The following is a 6,282-nucleotide window of genomic DNA, read 5'->3' on the forward strand; positions in this document are numbered from 1 at the left end:
CAGAGAATAAATGTACAACAAATAATAGAATTAGAAAATCACCATTTTGCAAATCAGTCACAATTGATTCAGACTAGAGAATGCCAAAAGTCACTGGGTGAAAATGTTCACTTGGTATCAAGGTATCAAGATGTTAAAGTATTAAAAGTCTGTTTTTCCCTTATTATAAAAGGGAACAACATACCTTTATCTTAAAAAAAAAAGGGGCTGCCTTAAATAAGTGATCAAGGCTAATCAATAATGGGACAATCAGATGTTATGTGCTTACTGATACAATAAGAAATAAGTATCATATGACAAATATTCTTGACAAAGTTGTTTCCCCTGAATTTGAGTAAACTTCTAGTTCCCTACCCTAACCTCCACCCCCGGCCCCTGGGCACTTTTGGGCATGTGTGGAGACGTTTTGGTTATAACCTGGTGGGAACGGGGAAATATTAAACATCCTGCAACACACAAGATAGCTACCTGTCCAAGATGTCAGTAGTGCCAAGCCTAAGATACATAGGGAATTTAACAGGTAAAACATAAGGAAACAGGCAGATAAATCTGGAATCTGACATTTTTTAAAAAAAACCTGGCATGGATTGTACAAATGTAATTTAACTTTTACATTTGTAAAAATGTAATTTTTTTGAAAAAGAATTCTTCCAGGTTAAAAGGAATAAAAAGACATGACAACAACATGCAATCATGGATTCAGAAAGAATAGGGGAAGGAACAGAAGGGAAGATTTTGTGGCCAAATGCACCAATTTCAATATGGACTACATATTGGATAGTATAATGGAATTATAGTTTTCTTAGATGTGATAATAGTCCTTAATATTACAAATTTTATGTGAAATATCTATGGCTGAAGAGCTGTGGTGTTTATAACTATGTATGTGTGCGCCTATGAAAGAAGGTAACTGTGGCAAAATGTTTAACAGGGAATCTAATTGGAGGGTCCAGTGTTCATTATATATTTTTAAAAATTTTTGTCTCAGTTTAAAACCTTTCAAAATAAAAATTGAAGGGAAAAGCATGGAATATACTAATTTCTTTCACATCAAGAATTAGGATTATGCTCTGTATAGATAAGTTAATGCCATGTGATATGGTAGGAGCTGACTAGACAAAAAATTAGATTTCCATTTTTAATAAGATGAATCATTGATTTACAGAAAATATAAAGTCTACAATGAGCTGAAAGCTGGACAAGAGCATAAAGAAGACAGAAGAGCTGTGTTAGGTATCAGTTCAGTTCTGTCCCTCAGTCGAGTCCAACTCTTTGCAACCCAATGAACCACAGCATGCCAGGCCTCCCTGTCCATCACCAACTCCCAGAGTCCACCCAAACCCATGTCCATTGAGTCAGTGATGGCCATCCAACCATCTCATCCTCTGTCGTCCCCTTCTCCTCCTGACCTCAATCTTTCCCACCATCAGGGTCTTTTCAAATGAGTCAACTTTTCCCATCAGGTGGCCCAAGTATTGAAGTTTCAGCTTCAACATCAGTTATTCCAATGAACACCCAGGACTGATCTCCTTTAGGATGGACTGGTTGGATCTCCTTGCAGTCCAAGGGACTCTCAAGAGTCTGCTTCAACACCACAGTTCAAAAGCATCTGTTCTTCGGCGTCCAGCTTTCTTTATAGTCCAACGCTCACATCCATACATGACCACTGAAAAGACCATAGCCTTGACTAGACGGACCTTTGTTGACAAGGTCCGTCAACTTTTTTAACTGCCTTTTAATATGCTGTCTAGGTTGGTCATAACTTCCCTTCCAAGGAGTAAGTGTCTTTTAATGTAATGGCTGCAGTCACCATTTGCAGTGATTTTGGAAACCAGAAAAATAAAGTCAGCCACTGTTTCCTCTGTTTTCTCATCTATTTGCCATGAAATGATGGGACCAGATGCCATGATCTTAGTTTTCTGAATGCTGAGTTTTAAGCCAACGTTTTCACTCTTCTCTTTCACTTTCCTCAAGAGGTTCTTTAGTTCTTTACTTTCTGCCAGAAGGGTGGTGTCATCTGCATATCTGAGGTTATTGATATTTCTCCCAGCAATCTTGATGCCAGCTTGCGCTTCTTCCAGCCCAGCATTTCTCATGATGTACTCTGTATATAAGTTAAATAAGCAGGGTGACAAAATACAGCCTTGACGTACTCCTTTTCCTATTTGGAACCAGTCTGTTGTTCTGTGTCCAGTTCTAACTGTTGCTCCCTGACCTGCATACAGGTTTCTCAAGAAGCAGGTCAGGTGGTCTGCTTTTCCCATCTCTTTCAGAATTTTCCACAATCTATTGTGATCCACAGAGTCAAAGGCTTTGGCATAGTCAATAAAGCAGAAATAGATGTTTTTCTGGAACTCTCTTGCTTTTTCAATGATCCAGCGAATGTTGGCAATTTGATCTCTGGTTCCTCTGCTTTTTCTAAAACCAGCTTGAACATCTGGAATTCACGGTTCACATATTGCTGAATCCCGGCTTGGAGAATTTTGAGCATTACTTTACTAGCGTGTGAAATGAGTGCAATTTTGTGGTAGTTGGAGCATTCTTTGGCATTGCCTTTCTTTGGGATTGGAATAAAAACTGACCTTTTCCAGTCCTGTGGCTACTGTTGAGTTTTCCAAATTTGCTGACATATTGAGTGCAGCCCTTTCACAGCATCATCTTTTAGGATCTGAAATACCTCAACTGGAATTCCATCACCTCCACCAGCTTTGTTCATAGTGATGCTTCCTAAGGCCCACTTGACTTCGAATTCCAGGATATTTGGCTCTAGGTGAGTGATCACACCATCATGATTATTTGGGTCATGAAGATCTTTTCTGTACACTTCTTCTGTGTATTCTTGCCACCTCTTCTTAATATCTTCTGCTTCTGTTAGGTCCCTACTATTTTTGTCCTTTATCGAGCCCATCTCTGCATGAAATTTTCCCTTGTTATCTCTAATTTTCTTGAAGAGATCTCTAGTCTTTCCCATTCTATTGTTTTCCTCTATTTCTTTGCATTGATCGCTGAGGACGGCCTTCTTTTCTCTCCTTGCTATTCTTTGGAACTCTGCATTCAAATGGGTATATCTTTCCTTTTCTCCTTTGCTTTTTGCTTCTCTTCTTTTCACAGCTATTTGTAAGGCCTCCTCAGACAGCCACTTTGCTTTTTTGCATTTCTTTCTTGGGGATGGTCTTGATTCCTGTTTCCTGCACAATGTCACGAACCTCTGTCCATAGTTCATCAGACACTCTATCAGATCTAGTCCCTTAAATCTATTTCTCACTTCCACTGTATAGTCATAAGGGATTTGATTTAGGTCATATCTGAATGGTCTAGTGGTTTTCCCCACTTTCTTCAATTTAAGTCTGAATTTGGCAATAAGGAGTTCATGATCTGAGCCACAGTCAGCTCCCCGTCTTGTTTTTGCTGACTGTATAGAGCCTCTCCATCTTTGGCTGCAAAGAATATAATCAATCTGATTTCGGTGTTGACCATCTGGTGATGTCCATGTGTAGAGTCTGCTCTTGTGTTGTTGGAGGAGGGTGTTAAGTATAAGAAGACAGAAAGGAGGAATTAAATGTATTTGAAGTCAGTGGGATAAGTTAAGAAAGACTGAAAATCCATTCAACTGTTTCATTTCAGGGAAAGAAAAGTTTCTCAGATTGAAAATGATAGAAGGCTTTGGATAAGGAGGTAAAAACCACAATAAAACATGGTATTATAAGCGTACCTACCCCCTCTGAGGCACATTAAATCTTTGACCTTAAACCATTTGTATTCCAAAGAATACTAAGATAACCTCTGAGTGACTTAGATGAGCCAGTGCCAGGGAGCTCTGATGAACTGCTGAACATATCAAGAAATGTACTACATGCCTGTAAACAAGAAAAAAAATATTTTCAATCTTAAAAGGGGAATTTTCATTCCCTTAAAAAGGGAATATGTATTTTCAACAAATGGTGCTGGGACAACTCTGTATTCCCATTCAGAAGAAAAAAGTTGGACCCTGTTTAACATCATATGTAAAAATTAACTCAAAACTGGTTATAGATCTAAATGCAAAGGCTAAAAATATAATACTCAAAATGTTAAAGCAATCTTCACCACAATGGGTTAGGCAATAGATAATGGCAACCAAAACACAATTTTAAAAACAAATTAGATAATTTAAACTTCATGAGATGGTCCTAAGATGGTGGAGGAATAGGATGGGGAGACCACTTTCTCCCCCACAAATTCATCTAAAGAACATTTGAACACTGAGCAAACTCCACAAAACAACTTCTGAATGCTGGCAGAGGACATCAGGCACCCAGAAAAGCAGCCCATTGTCTTCGAAAGGATGTAGGACAAAATATAAAAGATAAAAAGGAGCCAAAAGATTTAGGGATGGAGATCCATCCCAGGAAGGGAGTCTTAATGGAGGAGAAGTTTCCAAACACCAGGAAACCATCTCACCGGCGGGTCTGGGGGAAGTGCTAGAATCTCGGCAACCTAACCGGGAGGAAAAATAAATAAATAAACCCCACAGATTATGTGCCTAAAGGCAACTCCCAGCAGAGAAGTGCCCTCGACGCTCACATCCGCCACCAGCAAGTGAGGGCTGAACGGAGAGGAGCGGGCAACATTGCCTAGGGTAAGGACCAGGCCTGAATGCCCTGAGGGCAATCTTAGGGAGCTAACGTGAGATAACAACTTAAACTGTGGGATAGCCAGAGAGAGAGAGAGAGAATTATCCCGCGAAAAGCCCTAACCTAAGGCAGTGCCGGCCCGCTCACAAAACAAAGGACTGAGCAATACCAGAGAAGAGCTAGCCAGCTGTGGAATGGCACATCTACTGCCGGTCACAGGGGGCAGGCGGGTGCCAGCCAGAGCCGAAAAGGGGCAAACTCGGCCCCATAGAGGGCATCCCCTGCCAAACTGCAAACAGGCTTCCAGTTTCTAACCAAAGACTTCCTGAGATTCTGGATGGTTGACATCCGCCAGGAGGATCACAGCCAGAGATCAGCTCCCCAGAAGAGACACACGGCACGCCAGAGTCAGGTGCACCAGGAAACCGAGTGGCTGGGACCAAGGAGGTGATAAGACTCAATGCACCTGAAGAGAGTGTGCTCACCAAGCAGATGATCGCCTGAGCTGCTGGAGCCGGGGAAGGCACAAAACACAGGCCCAACCAAGTCTGCGTCTTTGTGGAGTACCCAAGAACCTGAACCTGAGCGGCTTAGATCTGGGGTGTGCACACAACTCAGAGCCCACTCCCTGCAGAGCAACCTGGAGCCTGAGCAGTGTAGACAGGGAAAGCACACACGCCGTGAGTGGGGGCAAACCCAGTGTGGCCGGAACACTGCGAGTGCTCCCCACACAGGCCAGTGATATTTGTCTGCAGTGCCCCTTCCTCCCCACAGCGCGACTGAACAAGTGAACCTAAATAAGTGACCACCGCTGCCCCCTTGTGTCAGGGTGGAAATTAGACACTGAAGGGACCTGCAAACAGAAGCCAAATAAACAAAGGGAAGCGCTTTGGAAGTGACAAGGGCAACAGATTAAAACCCTGTAGTTAGCACCGACTACATAGGAAAGGGCCTATAGATATTGAGAAGTGTAAGCTGGAACAAGGAACTATCTGAAACTGAATGGACACCACACTGCCCACAACAGCTCCAGAGAAATTCCTCGATATATTTTTACTATTATCATTTTTTTTATTTTTTTTATTTTTTAAGTCCTCTAGAATTCTTTTAATTTTCATTTTTATAACTCACTATTACCCTGCAAAAATAAAAATAAAAAAGACCCTACTTTTAAAACAAACTTTATATATATTTCTTATACTTTCTGTGATTTTTTTAATATTGTATTTTTAAGAGTGTAACCTCTACTCTAGATTTTTTATCTTTGTTTTATAGTATTTGATATCAATTTTGTACATTTAAGAATCCAATCTTCAGTACCCATTTTTACTCAGGAGTGTAATTACTGGCTTGATTACTCTCTCCCCTTTTTGACTCTCCTTTTTCTCTCCCATTCACCTCTATATCCTCCCTCCCCCTTATCTTCTCAACCCAATTCTGTGAATCTCTCTGGGTGTTCTGGGCTGCAGAGAACACTTAGGGAACACAGTACTGCCTAGATCTATCTCTCTCCTCTTGATTCCCCCTTTTCTCCTCCTGCTCACCTCTATCTTCTTCCCCCGTCTTCTCTTCTTTATGTAACTCTGTGAACCTCTATGAAGGTTCCAGACTGTGGAGAACACATAGGAAATCGTTTACTGGCTAGATTGTTCTCTCCCCTTTTGATTCC

This window comes from Odocoileus virginianus, chromosome 8 (assembly GCF_023699985.2).
Source record: "Odocoileus virginianus isolate 20LAN1187 ecotype Illinois chromosome 8, Ovbor_1.2, whole genome shotgun sequence".
Classification (NCBI taxonomy): Eukaryota; Metazoa; Chordata; class Mammalia; order Artiodactyla; family Cervidae; genus Odocoileus; species Odocoileus virginianus.